The following is a 21,366-nucleotide window of genomic DNA, read 5'->3' as shown; positions in this document are numbered from 1 at the left end:
TTTCCTTAAACTTCCCTCCTAAAACTTTTTTCCTTAAAGCGGAAGTCCGCCGGGAGTTCCACCGTTTTTTTTTTTTTAAAAAAGCCAGCAGCTACAAATACTGCAGCTGCTGACTTTTAAAATAGTGACACTTACCCGCCCAGGGTGGACCTCCGCTTTAAAATGCCCTCCTAAACTTGGGGTGCATGTTATACGCCGGTGCGTGTTATACCCCGATAAATACGGTACTTAAACTTTGTCTATATTGTAGAAATTGACTGTACACAGAAGCAAGGTAATTTACAGCAATGGCACCACATATGTTGGGAGATCATACACTTATTCACACAACAATTCTTATAGCAACCTTTCTCAACCAGGGTTTCCTGGAACACTGAGGTTCCTCTCAAGGTGGCTAGGGTTCCATGAGACGAGAGCAGTTGTATGTTGATCACCAATGTAAGGGGGCAATACAATTTTTTATACCATTGATCTGTGTTTCTTTTCTGGCCATTATTAATTCAATTTTATGATTACTAGGGAAACTCCATTCTTGATTTATTAATTTTTCTTTCTTCTTATTGGAATATAAAATTCTTTACAAATTTCTGATCATGCTATTGTATCATGAACTGTAGGTCTGATCATTTCAGTGGGGGTTCTATGAGAGCTGAAAAATATTTCAAGGCTGCCTCCTTGGTAAAAAGGATGAGAAAGGATGCCTTATGTCACGTACACACGATCAGACTATCCAGACCAGACCAGACCAGAGTCCGCAGGACAATCCGCCCGTGTGGGCTCCGCCGGACTTTTTTCCCCCAAAAGTCCGGCGGACTTGGAAAGTAGTTTTGACTCAAAAAATCCGGCCTTGCGGACCCCCCACCCCAAAGCACCTTGTCCCCATGTTGATGGGGATAGGGTCTGATATGGACTTTGGGGGGGACCCCCATGCCGTTTTTTCGGCGTAGGGCTTCCCCTTTAAGTCCATACCAGATGACGGGGCCAGTGACATGTCAATCTCGCCCAAGGAGGTGGCGACATTGACCTCCTGTGCTAGTCCCGTCTACCTGGAGCCTCGTTCAAAATTAACTGACTTTCCTCCGTGTGTGGGCAAGTCCATACATTTCAAAAGTACGGTGGACTCCTGCCATAGTCCGGCGGACCTAGTCTGCCGGAAAAGTCCGGTTGTGTGTGAGCAGGGCGGCTCGTTCGGAAAGTCCGGCGGACTTTCCGCGGTTTGTCCACCAGACTAAGCCCGCCGGATAGTCTGATCGTGTGTACGTGGCCTTAGAAATACTTTATTCCAGTATAGCTTGAGAAACTGCAGTGTAACTGGTCCTCTTTAAGCCTCAATGACAGGCTGTTGGTGGTAAATCCGACCATGTGCATGCTCCATCAGACAATTGTCAGATTTTTCATGGACAGATGTTGGAAAGCAGGTTTTAAAATTTTTCGCGGACAATTGTCTGTTGTCGGATTTTCTGAGAGTGTATACACGAGTCCGTCGGACAAAAGTCCAAACTACAAACACACATGCTTGGAAGCAAGGACCAGCCAGAAGCAGTCGGTCTTGTAAAACTAACGGTCGCAATGGAGATATCACATTCGTGATGCAGCAAATTATGAAATCTCCAAATGCAGAGCACATTCTCTTCTTTATAATGGGATAATAATGAAGCTGCTTTGCTGGTGATATTGCCAGAGTTCTGCCAAACATATTTCAAAAGGCTTTTTTTTTATAGTGATATGCAGAATAATCATTTTTTTTTTTTCATTTTTTTTATTTTGGGTCACATTAACACAACACCATTATTATGTCGTATTTTTTAAGCTCAAAGATACAACTATGTTGGTGTACTTTGTTAATTTGACATTGTATTTTTGAAATGTACCTGCCTACTCACAAACAAACTGTCCCTTTTTAAAGTGGTTGTATACTCATTTTTTTTAACTTTTACCTACAGGAAAGCCTATAATAAGGCTTACCTGTAGGTAAAAAAAATATCTCCTAAACCTGTACGGTTTAGGAGATTTTCCCCTCGGTATGTGCCGCTGACTGCAGTGGCGCATGCGCACAAGGGGATTCTCGGCCTGAAAACTCGGCAGTGGCCGACCGGCTGGAATGAAATCTCCCGCCCACAAGCGCGGGAGTGACGATATCGCGGCTCCGGCCACTCACAGTGCCGGAGCCGCGATACCCGGAAGAAACGCAGAGGGAGCATGTCAGCTCCCTCGGCGTGGATCGGGCCAGATGTCGGGGCCTCGTTCTAAGGTAAGTATTTCATAATGAGCTAGTATTCGGTGCATACTAGCTCATTATGCCTTTTGCTTTGCAGGTGTTAAAAAAATAAATAAAAAATTAGCCGGTTTACTACCGCTTTAAGTAAAACACATAGCCAAGTATTTTTCGAAATATTTTTTTTCTTTAATAGGGAGCACAAGAAGGTCATTTAAAAAATCACAAGGAAGGCAGCGATGGAGAAACTGTTGGACTTGGTGAAGCCTTTGTATCCCAGGGCAGACCTCAATTATGTTAAGTGTAAAATTGGAAAACCTGAGGATTCCATTTAATAGGGAGCACAATACGGTCCTGGACTCCAAGAGATCGGGAGCAGCAGCAAATGACATATGTGTCCCGAGGCTGTGGTCTTACAGCAGCCTGCTCTTTTTACCAGACCAGACTGAACCCAGGACATCGCTGTCAATGCTTCCTTCCACATCGGCGGAGGGCATTTTTTTTCTTGTGCATTCTTTAACAAATCAAAGAAACTAAATTATACATGTAATCTGCCCTACAAATCAAAATAAATTCATTTAACTAAAAAATACATTCTCTTCACCAAAAAAGAAATAAAGTATAACAGCTAAAATCATAATTTTAAAAATAAACAAAAAGAAAATTAGAAATTGTAGGGGTGAAAATCCCCAGGCTTGTTGGGGGTGTTGGGGCTGCATTTTCCACGGTCTGCTGCTGTGGTGTCTGTGGAGGTGGTGAAGGTGTGTCTTAGCTGTAATTTCTCCCCTCCTCCCTTGTTGAGGAGCTTCAGGATAAGCTCCTCACACATACTCCTTTGTCCCTCCTCCATATCTCTCAGCTTATTACCCGTCATACAGCCAAATGCCTCCTGTGCATCCGTGGCCATACTATTAGCAGCTGTAGCATTGGCTGAGGAAGGCAGCCATGGCCTCATTCAGGTTACCGGTCTTCCTGGCCTTTTTAGTAGGAGGGTGTAGGGGAAGGATCTGCGACTCCATCTGTCAGCTGGGCACGGGCTCCTCCTGACTGATACTTTCCTGTGTCTGAAAATGGGACATATTTTTTGGTTTTTGTCATCAATCACACACAATTTTGAGCTCATGACTGTTGTAAATTGAACAAATAGAAAAAACTAGCATTCTGACCCCAGCATTTTTCATTCTTGTCCCAATCGTTTTTGCCCACTATTGTCTATTGATATGTAAACCAGTTTGTTAAGTCAGCAATTTGGGATCACTAACATCTAATATAAAAATAAAACAGCATTTTCAACAATGCTATACCTGGGTCAAGCTCCTCCACATCTTCTTCCTGTGTAGAAGGACCAGGGTGGACCTCAGGAGCTGTGGTCTCAGCCAATGTGAAAGGAAGCATTTAGAGTGATGGGCTTGGTTTGGTTTGGTCAGACAAAAAACGCAGGCTGTTGTAGTACCATAGCTTGGGGACATATATGTCATCTGCTGATGCTCTCGATCTCTGGGATTCCATGACCTTCTTGAACTCCCTATTATATGTACTACGCAGGCTACCAATTTTGGCCTTCAAATAATTGATGTCTGCCGTGGGGTACAGAGGCTTCACCAATTCCAAGAGTTTCTTCATCACTGCCCTCCACTAGATTTTATTTGAGTAATTCCTACTCTTGACTAGGGATGAGCCGAACACCCCCCGGTTCGGTTCGCACCAGAACGTTCGAATGGACGTGCGAACTTTAGAACCCCATTGAAGTCTATGGGACTCGAAAGTTCGAATAAAAAGTGCTAATTTTAATGGCTACTATGCAAGATACTGTCCTAAAAAGGGTTTGGGGACCTGGCTCCTGCCCCAGGGGATGTGGGTGAATGCCTAAAATGTTTTTAAAAATTGCAGTTTTTGCGGGAGCACTGATTTGAATGATGATTAAAGTAAAAAAAAAGTGAAATATTCCTTTAAATATCGTGCCTGGGGGGTGTCTATAGTATGCCTGTGAAGTGCCACGTGTTTCCCGTGTTTAGAACAGTCCCTGCACAAAATGACATTTAACAGAAAAAAAGTCATTTAAAACTGCTTGCGGTTTTAATGTAATATCTGGTTCCGGCAATATGGATTAAAATCATTGAGAAAAATGGCATGGGTACCCCCCCCCCCCCCACCCATTACCAGCCCCTTTGGGTCTTGTACGGATATTAAGGGGAACCCCGTACCAATATTAAAAAAGGAAAGACGTGGGGCCCCCCAGGCCCTATATACTCAGAACAGCAGTATACAGGCGGTGCAAACAAGACAGGGACTGTGTAGGTTTGTTGTGTTAAGTAGAATCTGTTTGTAATTTTGAACTGGCACATTTTAAAGTGTAGCTCCAGTCAAAAAATCTATTTTTAAGCTTTTTGGAAAACATAAGGAAGGGTTATCACCCCTGTATAATTTGTTTTGCCGTCCTTCTGTTTTCATCTCACTTCCTGTTGTCTCCTTCCATTTGCAAGTAGCAGACATTTGTAATTTGGATGTTTGAAAGTAGGGGCCTGCCCTATATACTCTGCAGAAAAGGTGGAACAAGGTGTTGGTGTTGCCATAACATTGTAAGCCCTCAAAGTGACTCTTGGTGGGCACTGGAGCGCCCTGCTGTGAACGATTATATCAAGAATTGTAATTACATGCCATTGTTGAACAGTGGTAGAAAAATTGGGCCTTTGGTGGTTGTGGTGCTGGTGTCACAACACTATAAGCCCTCACAGTTACTCTCGGTGGGCACAGGAATGGGCCCTGCTGTGAAATATTATATCAAGAATTGTAATTAAATGCCCCTGTTAAACAGGGGCTGAAAAATTGGGCCTTAGGCACTGGTGCTGGTGCCATGACACTACAACCTCTCCCATATACTCTAGTTGTAGTGCAGGAATGAGCCCTGCTGCAAAGCATTGCATCAAAAATTGTAATTAAATGCCCCTGTTAAACAGGGGCTGAAAAATTGGGCCTTAGGCACTGGTGCTGGTGCCACGACACTGCAACCTCTCCCATATACTCTAGTTGTAGTGTAGGAATGAGCCCTGCTGCAAAGCATTGCATCAAAAATTGTAATTAAACACCCCTGTTAAACAGGGTCTGAAAAATTGGGCTGGTGGCATCACTAAGAAACAAAAATGTTCTTCCAAGATATCAGCGGAGGAGGAAGAGGATAGACAATCAACATAACAGGACAGTCACTCAGCATCAGCATAGGCAGTCTTGAAGGGATGTGATATTTCAAAAAAAAAAAAATTATTTGGTTACATCTGCTTCAGGTGCTTGGTAGCTGTGGGTGATCCAAGACTGATTCATCTTTATGAAGGTCAGTCGATCAACCGAGTCGGTGGACAGGCGCACCCTGTGATTGGTAACAAAGCCACCAGCAGCACTGAAGGTGCGTTCCGAAAGAACGCTGGATGCAGGACAGGCCAGTAGCTCAATTGCATACTGTGCAAGCTCTGGCCAGTGATCCATCCTCAAGACCCAGTAAGCCAGAGGATTTTCGGTGGGCAAGGTGTCCAAGTCTGACCTTGCCCCTAGGTATTCTTGCACCATGTAAATCAGATGCTGGCGATGGTTGCTGGAACCGATCATACCTTGGGGCTGCAGACTAAAAAATTGTCTGAACACATCGGTCAGACGGCCACCTTCTCCACCGCTCCTTCTGACCGATGCCTCGTTGTCCAGGACCAGGAGTTTGTAACCTCCCTGTCTCTGGGAACGCGTTGCACAGACCTTTCTGCAAGGCCTCCCAGAGATGTCTCATCCTCTGCTCCCTCTGCGATGGCAAGAAAAGGTCGGCAACCTTACCCTTGTACCGTGGATCAAGGAGAGTGGCCAGCCAGTAATGATCCGAAGAATACGAGGATCCTTCCGCAGGCTTTGCAGGATCAGGGAGGCCATGCAGCGTAGGTTAGCTGAGGCATTCGGTCCGGAGTCCTCTGGGTCACTAAGGACAACATGATCCGCAGCTACCTTCTCCCAGCCACGTACAAGTCCACGGGTTTCTTGGGACTGTAAATCATCCCTACAAGACTGCTGCTGCTGCTGATGCTGAGTGCCAGCCTCCACCTCCATGCTGACACAATCATTCTCCTCCTACTCCTCCTCCTCCTCCTCCTCCTCGTCCTCTTCCTGTCAGATGGGTGGGACAGCAGGAACACTGTCTGGATAAAGGGGGCCTTGAGAGGCAAGTAAGTCCTCCTCTTCCTGCCTCTGTTCTGCCTCAAGTGCCCTGTCCATTATTCCATGCAGCGTATGCTCCAACAGGTGGACAAGAGGTACAGTGTCACTGATGCATGCACTGTCACTGCTCACCATCCTTGTGGCCTCCTCAAACAGTGACAGGACAGTGCATGCATCCCTGGTCATGCCCCACTGGTGTGGTGAGAAAAAACTGAGCTCCCCTGACCCTGCCCTGGTGCCGTAGTCACACAGGTACTCATTGATGGCCCTCTACTGCATGTGCAGCCGCTGCAGCATGGCCAACGTTGAGTTCCACCTGGTGGGCATGTCACATATAAGGCGGTTCTTGGGCAGGTTCAACTCCTTTTGGAGCTCAGCCAGCCGAGCACAGGCATTAAATGATTGGCAGAAATGCACACAGACTTTCCTGGCCTGCTTCAGGACATCCTGTAAGCCCGGGTACCTGCCCAAGAACCGCTGCACCACCAGGTTAAGGACGTGAGCCACACAGGGCACATGGGTCAGTTGTCCCTGTCGGAGGGCGGAGAGGAGGTTGGTGCCATTGTTGCAAACCACCATTCCTGGCTTAAGCTGGCGTGGTGTCAACCACCTCTCGGCCTGCCCCTGCAGAGCTGACAAAATATCTGCCCCAGTGTGGATCCTGTCCCCCAAAAAAACCAGCGCAAGCACGGCATGGCATCGTTTTGCCTGCGTACTTGCGTAGCCCCTTGAACGCCTACGGAGCACCGCTGGTTCTGGGGACAGAGCACTGAAAGAGACCATGGAGGAAGAAGAAGAGGAGGGGGTGGAGGAGAGAGGTGTGTCACAACCAGTAGTAGCATTTTGGAGGCGTGGTGGCGGAACAATCTCCAACACTACTGCACCTTGTCCTGCATCTTTCCCAGCTGCCAGAAGAGTGACCCAATGGGCCGTGAAAGACAGGTAACGTCCCTGTCCATGCCTGCTGGACCATGAGTCAGCGGTAATATGCACCTTACCGCTGACTGCCATGTCTAGCGAGGCAAGGACATTGCCTTCCACATGCCGGTAGAGAGCCGGAATCGCCTTCCGTGAGAAAAAGTGGCGTTTGGGGACCTGCCACTGAGGAACCGCACATTTTACAAACTCAAGGAAGAGGGCCGAGTCTACCAACTGAAAAGGCAGCAGTTGAAGTGCTAGCAATTTAGCCAAGCTAGCATTCAACCGCCGGGCATGTGGATGGCTGGGAGTGAACTTCTTTCGACGGTCCAGCAGTTGGGGCAGGGAAATTTGCCTGCTATAATCGGACGTGGGTGTACAGCTAGCAGAGTGCCCTGAAGCACTTGGCTGTGACACACCTAATACTACACCTTCATTCCTCTCAGAGCAGGTTTCAGAGAGGACTGAAGGTCTAGTGGGGTTGGAGATCCCAGCTGATGAGGAGCAAGGAGAGGTCCGCTTTGTTCTTTGGTGTGGGTCTTTGAGGTACGCTTGCCAACGAGCTGCATGGCAGGTCAACATATGTCTGGTCAAGCATGTGGTGCCCAAGCGGCTGATGTTTTGGCCAAGCGAGATACGCGTGAGACATATGTATCAAATAGCAGCGGTGCGATCTGATGCACTCGTCTCAAAAAAGGCTGACACCAAAGAACTTTTAGAATAACGCGCAGAGGCAGAGCCTCGCACAGGCGGAGCTCTGTCATGTGATTCAGTCGGTGTGCTACCCCTAAGCTGGCCCCCCGGAGGGCATCCTGCCTCGTTGGACATCCTCCTCCTCCTCTCTCCTACCAGGCACCCACGTGGAGTCAGTGCCCTCATCATCTCCTCCCTCTTCATCGCTGGAGCAAACCTGGCAGTATGCTGCAGCTTGTGGAACATGACTGCCAGATTGCTGTCCTTCTTGAGCATCCCCTCTCTCTGCGCTCACGCTACTGCCTTCCTCTAGCTATGTATCATCATCAGAGCCTACAAAACACTGGGCATCCTCCTGGAGCATGTACCCAACACTGTGCTCGAAGAGTTCAGGGGACTCCTCAGGTGGACGTGGTGGGTCTAGGGAAGGAGTCACTGATGATGACATTGAGACGAGGGAAGAGGATGCGTTGTTAGCTGCTTTGCTAGTACCCTGAGCCTGGGTGAGAGAGGATGAGGAGGATGATGAGGGCTTGGTCATCCACTCTACCAAGTCTTCAGCATGATGCGGCTCAACACGTCCAGCTGCCGAAAATAAGGACAAGCGTGTCCCATGGCCACGTACTGATGATGACGATACACCACGTCCACGGCCAGCACTGTTGTCTCTAGACACAGAGCCTGCTTGCCCTCTTTTATCGGCTCGTGCCTGTCTGCCTCTCCTTGTTGGCCTTCCAGACATGGTAATGGCCTGAAGGGAGATGGGAAAACCAGCAATTGGGTAGTATATATTGTGCTGGAGGCACACAACACCCACTAACTCCTGCAGATGCCTTTATTATGGAACAGGAATTAAAGGGCAGATACTGGTGTATACTGTGATGTGCTGGAGGCACACAACACCAACTAACTCCGGCAGATGGCTCAATTAGAGAAGAGCTATATAGATGGATAATGGTGTATACTGCGGTCAGGGCACGCTGACAACACCCACAATCTCCTACAGCTGACTGAAAGCTTGACTTTCCATAGACACGGCAGCTCCTGGTAGTGCTCTAAAAATTCAGGCAAAAAGTCTGGCACTGTGAATTTATCCACCATTGGGAATTCAATTAGCAGATGCCTGCAACACAGAACACAATACAAACCCTAATGTCAGGCTTAACTCATAAATAATCTGGTCCCAATATAGGCCTCAATCTAAGCAGTATAGGCTGCTCTACGTGCGCCATGACGCTGGGACCATCTCTCTTCTGCATAGGACACACACAGCGGAAGATTCAGGAGTGTGACAGCATGGCGGATTGCGATAATTCAAGGCAGGTCGGTGGTGGGGGAGGTTATAGGAGGCACAAAGCCACCCCCATGAGTAAGGCTCAGATGGTGGAGATGGTGCGCATCCTTGAAAAGCACGACTACGATTGCAAGCTGTGCAACTATGGAAGGCCCAACAGCAGAAAGGACCTCATTTGGGAGAAGGTACTCGCCATTTGGAGGTCGAATTTTCGGTCCAATGAGCAAAAGATCAAATCCGAAAGCGATGGTCAGATTTAAAGCACCGCGAGCAAGAGCAAATGGAGTCCATCCATCACATAATCAAAAAAAGTAAGCAATATTTGTATCTAAACAATATGTATATGTGCTTTTTCCAAGTAGGTTTTGAAAATTCTAGATAATGTTTTCTCTAATCTTTGTCAGAATTCGTTTTTTTTAAATGAAGTTAAATATAAACATTTAAATGTGTTGTTTTGCCATTTTTTGGTTAAAAAATATATTTATACTCTTCTTTCAACAGGGAAGCACAAAAAAAGGAGGCTACAGACAAGCCGCTAGAGGGGACAAAGGGAAGCTATTCTCGCCAGGCCCCAACAGGGGGGACAAGGCCATCTTTCCCCCAAAATCATAAGTGACAACTTCAAACATACTCGTTTAGCCACTGACAGGGGTGATTCTAGGTGGGCCAAAGGCCCTGGGCTTATGGCGATAACTTAAGGGGTAAAGAACACTTTCCGGTTGCTGCCTGGCTCATCAGTGCCCATTAATGCAGTCTTGTCAGGGTAGACATGGCTAGAGGAGAGGCCCCGGGGATCATAGTCACACAGAGTCACACCTGCTAGAATGACCCTTATATATGCCCTATCCCATAGGAGAAAAGAGGTCTAAGGGCAACTGTATGAGTTTTTCAATGTTGGCACTTGACCAGTGTTTTCCCTTTGTAAAAGGACATCACCTTCCCTTTTCGATGCATTTTTAGGAGGAAAAAAAACACAGTGCAGCATGGTGTAGTCCACTAGTCATGAGTTTGTCATTGTCCCCAGTGCAAGTTTGGTCAACTAATGCAGAAAAATGGATGCTAGAAACACATGTGACTTGGGGGGGGTTTCATGAATGGTGTATTATTTATTTTTATTTAGAGGAAAGTGACTGCGTTCAGCTGAACCAGGATGTTGGTTTGGAGGCATGGGATATAACACCTGGACCCAGCGCAGACTTTCCTATTGTGGATATAACATCCCCTGACGAAAGTGAAACAGAGGGCCAAAGAGACCCAGAAGTGGAAGTAACTATTTGTGAGCCGTCTCTTGTTTGCAAGTAAGTATTCTTTGAATCTGGCTTCAAATGTGTATACATGAAAAAAATGTTTAGATGTCCAAAAGGAACACCCACTCCACACATTAGCAAAGTATGTAGTGCCTTAACATTAGCATGGAGATGGAAGAGGTGGAAGGAGCTGGCAGTGTTGCTCGGTACCCGAGTTTTGTATACTCGGGCACCAGGGCCAAGATTACAGAGTAGTTGCAGTGCATACATTCCTAGTAGTGTAGGTGCCTGAAGGGCAAGAAGGTTGCAAGCAACAATAGATTGGGTAGGTAAGTATTTCCTCAACGTAACTAGTAACCTGACCATAATTCACTATGTAGGGCCTCAGCCACTTGACCATCTTTACCTTAATACTTTTTTCTCTTCTTACAAGAACACATACTTCCAAGATGCACAATTGGCCATATGAGTGCAGATATGATGCAGGCTTTGATTGATTCTAGAGCAAATAAAGGAGGCTGCCACTGCTCTACAGGGAAGAATACGTGATTATGTCGACATGCTTGCCAAATTTTAAGTTCATCTTGCCTGAAGTTTTCTTCCACTTGTTGACTTGTGTTTGCAGTTTTAATATTTTCCATGTTTTTATTACTTTTAAGCCCTGGTTCACATTGATGCTACTTTGAAATCGCACTACTTCACTTGAAGTAGCGCGATTTCTAAGTAGTAAGGTCAGTGTATTTTAGGTGCTACCTGATAGACATTTGTGTGGCACAGATGTCTATTGAAGTCGCACCTGAAATTGGAAAAAGTAGTGCAGGAACTACTTTTTCAAATTGTTGCGGTGCCGCTAAATGAGATGTCAAGTACCGCAAGGTGGCTATGAGCCTTTGCTCGGGAGTAATGGCAAGCCGCATGCATGTGTCCTGTTTACTAATATAGGGGGTCAGCAATAGACAGTGAAAGCAGGGGTCTGTCATCTGGAGACAATTCCTGAAATCATCAGGATTATTCTCCTGGAGCTCCCGCAGCAAATGACAGAATTGACACACGGCACACAATTTTGGCCAACGCCCTTCTTACAAAATCCCACGGTTTTGTTGGCCAACAATCTGATCGTTTGTATGAGGCTTTAAATGTTTCCAAACTTTTCTCTCCAAAATTTCAGTACCCCAGCCTTTAGTTATCTGGCCTTGTGAGAGTTGATTATTTTGGTAATGTTTTCTTTTAATTACACATTTATTCCCTATAATGTATTTGTTTATTTTTAATACTATAACATCTTTGTTGTCTTTAAAATGTTCTGGTTGAGTTAGCAAGCAAACAAATCTGTATGCGTTTGAAACCCCAGTGATACATGCCAATAAGCTTTTTCCCATCTTTCTTATGAACATGAATTCATGCCCAATCATCAGTCATGTTTGAGATGTAAATATACAGCAATTAAGCACTTTACCAGACTCATTTTCATCTTGCTCTGAATAATCTCACATTAGGAGGCAGTCTTCATTTTCTGTGAAATGAAAATAAATATTTAAATAGAAGGTGCAATCAGCGCAAAAAAAAAAAAGCCCCAAAATGCAAGCTGAACACTGAAAGATTTTAACAAAAATAAATAACAAATGATAAAAATAAAGAACATTCAGTGCAATATAACCATAAAATATAGTCCAAAATGCTGGTGAACTACAAGTCCCAGGAAAGATTATTCCACCGGTGTAGATCAACAGTTTCAATAATGTTGATAGACCCTCCACCTTCAATCTAAGTTCTACGCTCACCTCTAAGCATGGACTCCTGCGCTAATAGGAAGTCATGGGAGCAGGTCCCACACAAAAGGTAGGTGACAGAAACCAATCAGTTAGAACTTCTCCTCCAGAACGATATCCTCAATGGGGCCATCAAACCGTATACTGTATATATAGAAAAAGAGGAGATCTAATGCTCACCGTGCAACCATTAAAATGTATTTATGTCCAAAAACAGACTACTCACATGGATTAAAACGATACAAGAATGTAGCACAACCGTGTGCTGTTAACTTCAAAGGATGGCAGTGGGTGACGTCATCCGTGCATGGCTCCTCCCCCATAAGCATTACGTTTGTCAGAACTTCCTCAGCTGGGCCTACCTGTTAGCTCAGGAGTCCATGCCTAGAGATGAGCGTAGAACTTAGGTGGAGGGTCCATCACCATTATTGAAACTGTTGTTCTACACCAGTGGAGTCATATTTTCTAGGACTTGTAGTTCACCAGCATTTTGGACTGTATTTTATGGTTATATTGCGCTGCACTTTCTTTATTTTTAGCAACTAAAAATAAATGGCTTAATTTTGTAATTTTTCCTTAAACTCAATGCATTAATGTAAATTACTAATTTTCTCTAGACTATAAAGTACAGGTAGAGAGAGCCTTGGGCAATAATCTCTAATACATGTATGGGAAACCAAATATGGAAACAAAAATGGACTTTCTTGGTGCCATAAAAAATAGTCACATAAAATAAAAGAATAAAAAAATATATAAATATTATTGTGGGTAAATATAAGTAAATATAAGTATTGAACACATCACCATTTTTCTACGTAAATATATTTTTAAAGGTGGTATTGACATTTTCCCAACATGTCGGTAACAACCCATGCCATCCATACATACAAAGAGACCAAAAACAAATAAATTCAGAAACTAAATTATGTGTAACAAAATGGAATGACACAGGGAAAAAGTACTGAACACATGAAGGAAAGGAGGTGCAAAAGGGCATGGAAAGCCAAGACACCAGCTGAAATCTATCAGTAATTAGAAAGCAATCCTGCCCCTTGTCAGTGCAAATTAATATCAGCTAGTTTAGTCTCAACTGATGGCCTATAAAAAGGCGTCTCATTACCAAGGTGTCACACAAGACACATCTCATGATGGGTAAAAGCAAAGAGATCGCTCAAGACCTTTGCAACCTTATTGCTGCAAAACATACTGATGGAATTGTTTGCAGAAGGATTTCTACACTTCTGAATGTTTCAGTGAGCACTGATGGGGCCATAATTTGGAAGTGAAAAGAACATCATTTCCAGGTGCTCCTCGCAGGATTTATAACAGAGCAGTGAAAATAATTATCAGGAGAGTTGTTCAAGAGCCAAGGGCCACTTGTGGAGAGCTACAGAAAGACCTGGAATTAGCAGGTACAATTGTTTTAAAGAAAACAATAAGTAATGTAATCAACCGCCATGGTCTGTATTCACGCTCACCACACAAGACTCCATTGCTGAAAAAAAGCATGTTGAAGCTTGCTGCACAACATTTAGACCAGCTTGAGAAATACTGGGAGAATATAGTCTGGTCAGATGAGACCAAAATTTAACTCTTTGGATGCCATAATACACACCATGTTTGGAGGTCAAATGGCACTGCACATCACCCCAAAAACACCCCCATACCAACAGTGAAGTTTGGAGGTGGGAACATCATGGTGTGGTGCTGTTTTTCAGCATACGGTACTGGCAAACTTAATTTGCTTGAAGGACGAATGAAAAACTATACCAAGACATTCTTGATATAAATCTGCTGCCAGGATGATGAAGATGAAATGAGGGCGGAAATTTCAGCAAGACCATGATCCCAAATACAAAGCCAAGGAAATGCTCAATTGGTTTTAAAGAGAGAAAACAAAGCTGCTAGAATGGCCCAGCCAATCACCTGACTTGAATCCAATAGAAAATCTATGGAAAGAACTAAAGATCAGAGTTCACAGAAGAGGCCCATTGAACCTTTAAGATTTGAAGACTGTGTGTGTGTAAGAATGGGCCAAAATCACACCTGAGCAATGCATGCGACTAGTTTTTCCATATAGGAGGCGTCTTGAAGTTGTCATTAACAACAAAGGTTTTTTAGTACCAAGTATTAAAACAATTTCAGTTAGTGTGTTCAATACTTTTTCCTGTGTCATTCCATTTTATTACACATAACTTAAAGCGGAGTTCCACCAGAAAGTAGTAGCTCCCCTGATCTGCTTCCTCCCCCCCTCCAGTGCCACATTTGGCACCTTTCAGTGGGGAGGGGGAACGGGTACCTGTTTTTGACAGGTACTTGTCCCCACTTCCGGGAGGCTGCACCACGGTGCCATCCCTCAGAAGTTCGCCCCCCCTCACCCTTCCTCTGCCACTGGCTCAGTTAGCAGTTTCCCTTACCACGAATGGCGGCAACAGCACCCAAGAGCCGATCCGAAAATCGCCTGCGGTGCTGACATCGCGGGCTCCCTGGACAGGTAAGTGTCCTTATTTTAAAAGTCAGCAGCTACAGTATTTGTAGCTGCTGACTTTTATTTTTTTTTTCTCAGGATGGAACGCCGCAAACTTATTTGTTTGGTTTCTTTATATGTATGGGTTGAATGGGTTGCTACCAACATGTGGTGAAAATTTCATGTTAATAGCGCCTTTAGAAATATATTTACCTAGAAAAATGGTGACGTGTTCAATACTTATTTTACCCACCATAATTATGTTATAAAAATCACTAAAAATAGTCCTAGCAACACAAGAGCATACATTATAGCCAGTGAAATATGTCTCTTGATACTCTTCCTCCATTGTGTACCCCCCTCCCAACCCCAGTCGCCACAATCTTTTGGTGCGATGGGGGTTAATATAGCTCTTTAGTTGTATTACCTCTGCTTCACCAGAAGATTGCGGCAGTGGGTGTGGGGGGAAATGCTATACAAAATTGAGGAAGACATTTACTAATAGAAAAGGAATCAGCACAAGGGACAGATCCAACTGACTGTAAGTTACGTCCCTTGTACTCAGTTTTCTGTTTGTGATTTTAGCTGCACAGGAGAGCAAAATCTGGACAGGGAGATATTTAAACAACATCTCCTGGGACAAATAAAAGAAAAAGATCCCAGAGCTCCCCTTCTCAACACCCCCTGGGAAAGGTATGCAAATAACCTCGTTCATAAAAAAATAAAGTACTGGGCAATATCATTGTAGCAAAGTCCTGGGCCCCTTAATGCCGCGTACACACGGGCGGACTGTATGGCGTACTTAGTCTGTCGAAACACATTTCAGCGGACAGTCCGCTCGTGTGTGGGCTTCAGCGGACTTTTTCAGCGTGCAGTCCGGCGTACTAAGAATTTCGGATTTTTCAAAATTCTGTCCGTCGTACTTTGGTTTCAGCGGACAATCCGCTCGTCAGTATGCTAGTTCGACGGACTAAGAATGGCGCATGCCCAGAAAGGATTTACACAGCGGAAGGGTGCTTTGCTGTGTATTGGACTTCCTATTTCTAGTCCCGTCGTACGTGCTGTACACGTCATCGCGCAAGCTTTCGACGGACTATTTGGGTATCCGTGTGTGGTCAAGTCCGTTCAGTGGAAAGTACGACGGACTGTCCGTCGGATTGTATGACGAACTAAGTACGCCATACAGTCCGCTCGTGTGTACGCGGCATTAGGCCTAATGGTGGCCTCCAGTGTCAGGGCCAGCTGACATCCTTCTGCATAGAGTGGGTTACAAGGCATGGTGGGTGTAATGCAAGATGAAAAGGGTGGGAGCTTGACACTTTTTGAATGCAAAGAGATCTATTGTCTCTTAAACAGGCAATGCAATGTTTATTGGCAGACTCTGAGACTTCTATAGACAGACAACCATACAGGTCAAGGCCTCCAGCTGGACACCACTTCTGGTAACACTCTTTCCTATGGCAACAATCTTGTAGAAGTTACTAACTATAATTGTATCCAACTATTTGCAACACGAACAGTTCTCTCTCATTAGACTTCAGATCCAATAGCCAATGGATCCCCTGAGCTTGCGTACTGTTAGCATTCAGTATCTTCCTCAAGTGTCACCCCCGCTTCCCTGCTGGGTCCATGGCTTGGCACTCACAGATACTCTTCAAGCGTTACCCCTGCTGACACGCTAGGTCCCTGTCTTGGCAATCACTGATGCTCCACAAGCGTCACCTCTACTGTCCCGCTGGTTCCCTGACTTGGCACTCGCTGAAGTTTTCCCACTTCTTCATCGTCTCCAGCTGGTGAGAAGTCTGCGCTGGTACTGGCCTCAACTTACTCACAGTGGTCTCTGGCTACAAGGGGGATGGTCCCTTAGTGGCAACAGCTTCCCCTCTACCTCTAACCACAACTGGTTCCCCGAACGGCAGAACCTTTACTTCTGGTTGGACTACAAGCTCACAGTCCCAACCATACGCTGCTCACCTGCTTCCGAATAGGCCTGGAGGTAGCCTAGCAGCCAGGTGTCCCGGGGTAGGCCTCAGGCTTACGGCCTAGCAGCTGGGGCAGCATGACACACGTCCACCCAGACAGCCATCCAGGTGGCACAGAACCCCGATCACCTGACTCCACCCAAAAAAATAGGCTCTCCCAGCAGGCCAATGGACCAATAAAATACCTGCCATAGGCTGAGACACCCCATTCATTCCTGATCTGCCCTTTCTATGCACTTATATTATCCAATGTCACCAGATACAGTGCCACCTAGTGACAAAAGAGAAAAGTGCAGCAAGTCCAGAAGTAGGGGGAAATCAGTTGATCTCCTAACAATTGGCCAGGGCAAATGTCGCCTGGTAACTAAATCTAATAGCAGCCCTGCCTAAACATCAGGGTTCTACACCATGTTTTACAAGGTAGAACTGTGAGTGAAAGCCTCATCCAGTAGAACGCATACATATTTTTGTTTCCATTTGGTATGGGGTTTAATTTTTAGTTTTCGTTTTTGAGAACGAATTGATCAAACACTGCTGATCGCTCAGTTCTCAGAGCTCCCTGAGCAGAGCGCTGGTCACTGTCTGTCGGCAGCTCTCTGCTCTGCCCCCCCGCACTGGGCTGTGAAGGGAGCAGAAGCGGCTTTCTTAGAGGCTGAGCCAGGTGGCGGTCCAGGCATGTGGGTGAATCCCAACTCCATTGTTGAGATCTTGCCCAACCCTGCACTGCCTCTGTGACATCAACCAACAGCGGGCTTTAGCCTTCTCCTTTAATCACTTAACAACCGGCCTATAGCCGAATGATGGCTACAGGGCGGTTTCTTAACTCTGGGAGGCCATCATATGACGTCCTCCCAGAATTCCACTCTTGCGCGCCCCCTGGGGCATCCGTGATCCACAGGACCCGGCGCATAAAGGATCGTGGTAAACGGCCGCTCATCGCGGCCATTTACCACGTGATCGCTCCGTCAAATGACGGAGTGATCACTTGTAAACAAACCCTCTCTGTACCGATCGGTACAGCGGAGGGAGAAGAGATCGGTGTCAGCAGCGCTGTGGGCTGCATCTTCAGTGCTCACATCATTGCTCACCGAAATTAACCCCTCAATGCTCTGCAATACCCGCCAATACTCTGCAATACCAGCCAATACTCTGCAATACCCGCCAATACTCTGCAGTACCCGCCAATACTCTGCAGTACCTGCCAATACTCTGCAATACCCGCCAATACTCTGCAGTATGCCAATACTCTGCAATACCCGCCAATACTCTGCAATACCAGCCAATACTCTGCAATACCCGCCAATACTCTGCAGTACCCACCAATACTCTGCAATACCCGCCAATACTCTGCAGTACCCGCCAATACTCTGCAGTACCCGCCAATACTCTGCAATACCAGCCAATACTTTGCAATACCCTCCAATACTCTGCAATACCCGCCAATACTCTGCAGTATCCAAATACTCTGCAATACCCGCCAATACTCTGCAATACCAGCCAATACTTTGCAATACCCGCCAATACTCTGCAATACCCTGCCAATACTCTGCCATAAATTGCCATACGCAGCCATACTCGGAGATACCCAGCCATACTTGGAGATACTCTGCAATACTCAGCAATACTCAGTGATACCCTGCAATACCCAGCCATAGACGCCCCCCCTCCGGTGCTTCTACCAATTCGCCAATACGATCAATAATAGACTCTTTTTTTTTTATTTCAGGCTTCCCAGCCTAGAGGTGAGATGTGGGGTCTTAATTACCCCATATCTCACTGTAAAGAGGACCTGTCATGCCATATTCCTATTACAAGGGATGTTTACATAAAAAAAAATTTGGGGGGGAAAAAATGTCAAACTAAAATAAATAAAGTAAAATGAACAATAAAAATTTTTTTTTTTTGAAGCGCCCCTGTCCCCATGTGCTCATCGCGGCCGTTTACCACGTGATCGCTCCGTCAAATGACGGAGTGATCACTTGTAAACAAACCCTCTCTGTACCGATCGGTACAGCGGAGGGAGAAGAGATCGGTGTCAACAGCGCTGTGGGCTGCATCTGCAGTGCTCACATCGCTGCTCACCGAAATTAACCCCTCAATACTCTGCAATACCCGCCAATACTCTGCAATACCAGCCAATACTCTTCAATACCCGCCAATACTCTGCAGTACCCGCCAACACTCTGCAGTATGCCAATACTCTGCAATACCCGGCAATACTCTGCAATACCAGCCAATACTCTGCAATGCCCGCCAATACTCTGCAGTACCCGCCAATACTTTGCAATACCCGCCAATACTCTGCAATACCCGCCAATACTCTGCAGTACCCGCCAATACTCTGCAATACCCGCCAATACTCTGCAATACCAGCCAATACTTTGCAATACCCTCCAATACTCTGCAATACCCGCCAATACTCTGCAGTATGCCAATACTCTGCAATACCCGCCAATACTCTGCAATACCAGCCAATACTTTGCAATACCCGCCAATACTCTGCAATACCCTGCCAATACTCTGCCATAAATTGCCATACGCAGCCATACTCAGAGATACCCAGCCATACTTGGAGATACTCTGCAAAACTCAGCCATACTCAGTGATACCCTGCAATACCCAGCCATAGACGCTCCCCCACCCTCCGGTGCTTCTACCAATTCGCCAATACGATCAGTAATAGACTCTTTTTTTTTTTTCAGGCTTCCCAGCCTAGAGGTGAGATGTGGGGTCTTAATTACTCCATATCTCACTGTAAAGAGGACCTGTCATGCCATATTCCTATTACAAGGGATGTTTACATAAAAAAAATTTGGGGGGGGGGGGGGGGGGAAATGTCAAACTAAAATAAATAAAGTAAAATGAACAATAAAAAAAAATTTTTTTTGAAGCCCCCTTTCCCCATGTGCTCATCGCGGCCGTTTACCACGTGATCGCTCCGTCAAATGACGGAGTGATCACTTGTAAACAAACCCTCTCTGTACCGATCGGTACAGCGGAGGGAGAAGAGATCGGTGTCAGCAGCGCTGTGGGCTGCATCTGCAGTGCTCACATCGCTGCTCACCGAAATTAACCCCTCAATACTCTGCAATACCAGCCAATACTCTGCAATACCCGCCAATACTCTGCAGTACCCGCCAATACTCTGCAGTACCCGCCAATACTCTGCAATACCCGCCAATACTCTGCAGTATGCCAATACTCTGCAATACCCGCCAATACTCTGCAATACCAGCCAATACTCTGCAGTACCTGCCAATACTCTGCAGTACCCGCCAATACTCTGCAATACCCGCCAATACTCTGCAATACCCGCCAATACTCTGCAATACCAGCCAATACTTTGCAATACCCACCAATACTCTGCAATACCCGCCAATACTCTGCAATACCCTGCCAATACTCTGCCATAAATTGCCATACGCAGCCATACTCGGAGATACCCAGCCATACTTGGAGATACTCTGCAATACTCAGCCATACTCAGTGATATCCTGCAATACCCAGCCATAGACGCCCCCCCACCCTCCGGTGCTTCTACCAATTCGCCAATACGATCAAAGCCAGACTCTTTTTTTTTTTTTATTTCAGGCTTCCCAGCCTAGAGGTGAGATGTGGGGTCTTAATTACCCCATATCTCACTGTAAAGAGGACCTGTCATGCCATATTCCTATTACAAGGGATGTTTACATAAAAGTGTTTACATAAAAAAAAATTTGGGGGGGGGGGAAAAAATGTCAAACTAAAATAAATAAAGTAAAACGAACAATAAAAAAAAAATTTTTTTGAAGCGCCCCTGTCCCCATGTGCTCGCATGCAGAAGCAAACGCATACGTAAGTCCCGTCCACATATGAAAACGGTGTTCAAACCACACATGTGAGGTATCGCTGCGAACGTTAGAGCGAGAGCTCCATATCTCACTGTAAAGAGGACCTGTCATGCCATATTCCTATTACAAGGGTTGTTTACATAAAAAAAATTTTGGGGGGGAAAAAATGTCAAACTAAAATAAATAAAGTAAAATGAACAATAAAAAAATTTTTTTTTTGAAGCGCCCCTGTCCCCATGTGCTCATCGCGGCCGTTTACCACGTGATCGCTCCGTCAAATGACAGAGTGATCACTTGTAAACAAACCCTCTCTGTACCGATCGGTACAGCGGAGGGAGAAGAGATCGGTGTCAGCAGCGCTGTGGGCTGCATCTGCAGTGCTCACATCGCTGCTCACCGAAATTAACCCCTCAATACTCTGCAATACCCGCCAATACTCTGCAATACCAGCCAATACTCTGCAATACCCGCCAATACTCTGCAATACCCGCCAATACTCTGCAGTACCCGCCAATACTCTGCAGTACCCGCCAATACTCTGCAATACCCGCCAATACTCTGCAGTATGCCTATACTCTGCAATACCCGCCAATACTCTGCAATACCAGCCAAATACTCTGCAGTACCCGCCAATACTCTGCAGTACCCGCCAATACTCTGCAATACCTGCCAATACTCTGCAATACCCGCCAATACTCTGCAGTACCCGCCAATACTCTGCAGTATGCCAATACTCTGCAATACCCGCCAATACTCTGCA

This window comes from Lithobates pipiens, unplaced genomic scaffold (genome assembly GCF_037356315.1).
Source record: "Lithobates pipiens isolate NorthernLeopardFrog02 unplaced genomic scaffold, aLitPip1_a1.2 Scaffold_13, whole genome shotgun sequence".
In the NCBI taxonomy this organism is placed as follows: Eukaryota; Metazoa; Chordata; class Amphibia; order Anura; family Ranidae; genus Lithobates; species Lithobates pipiens.
This window is presented reverse-complemented; position numbering follows the sequence as displayed.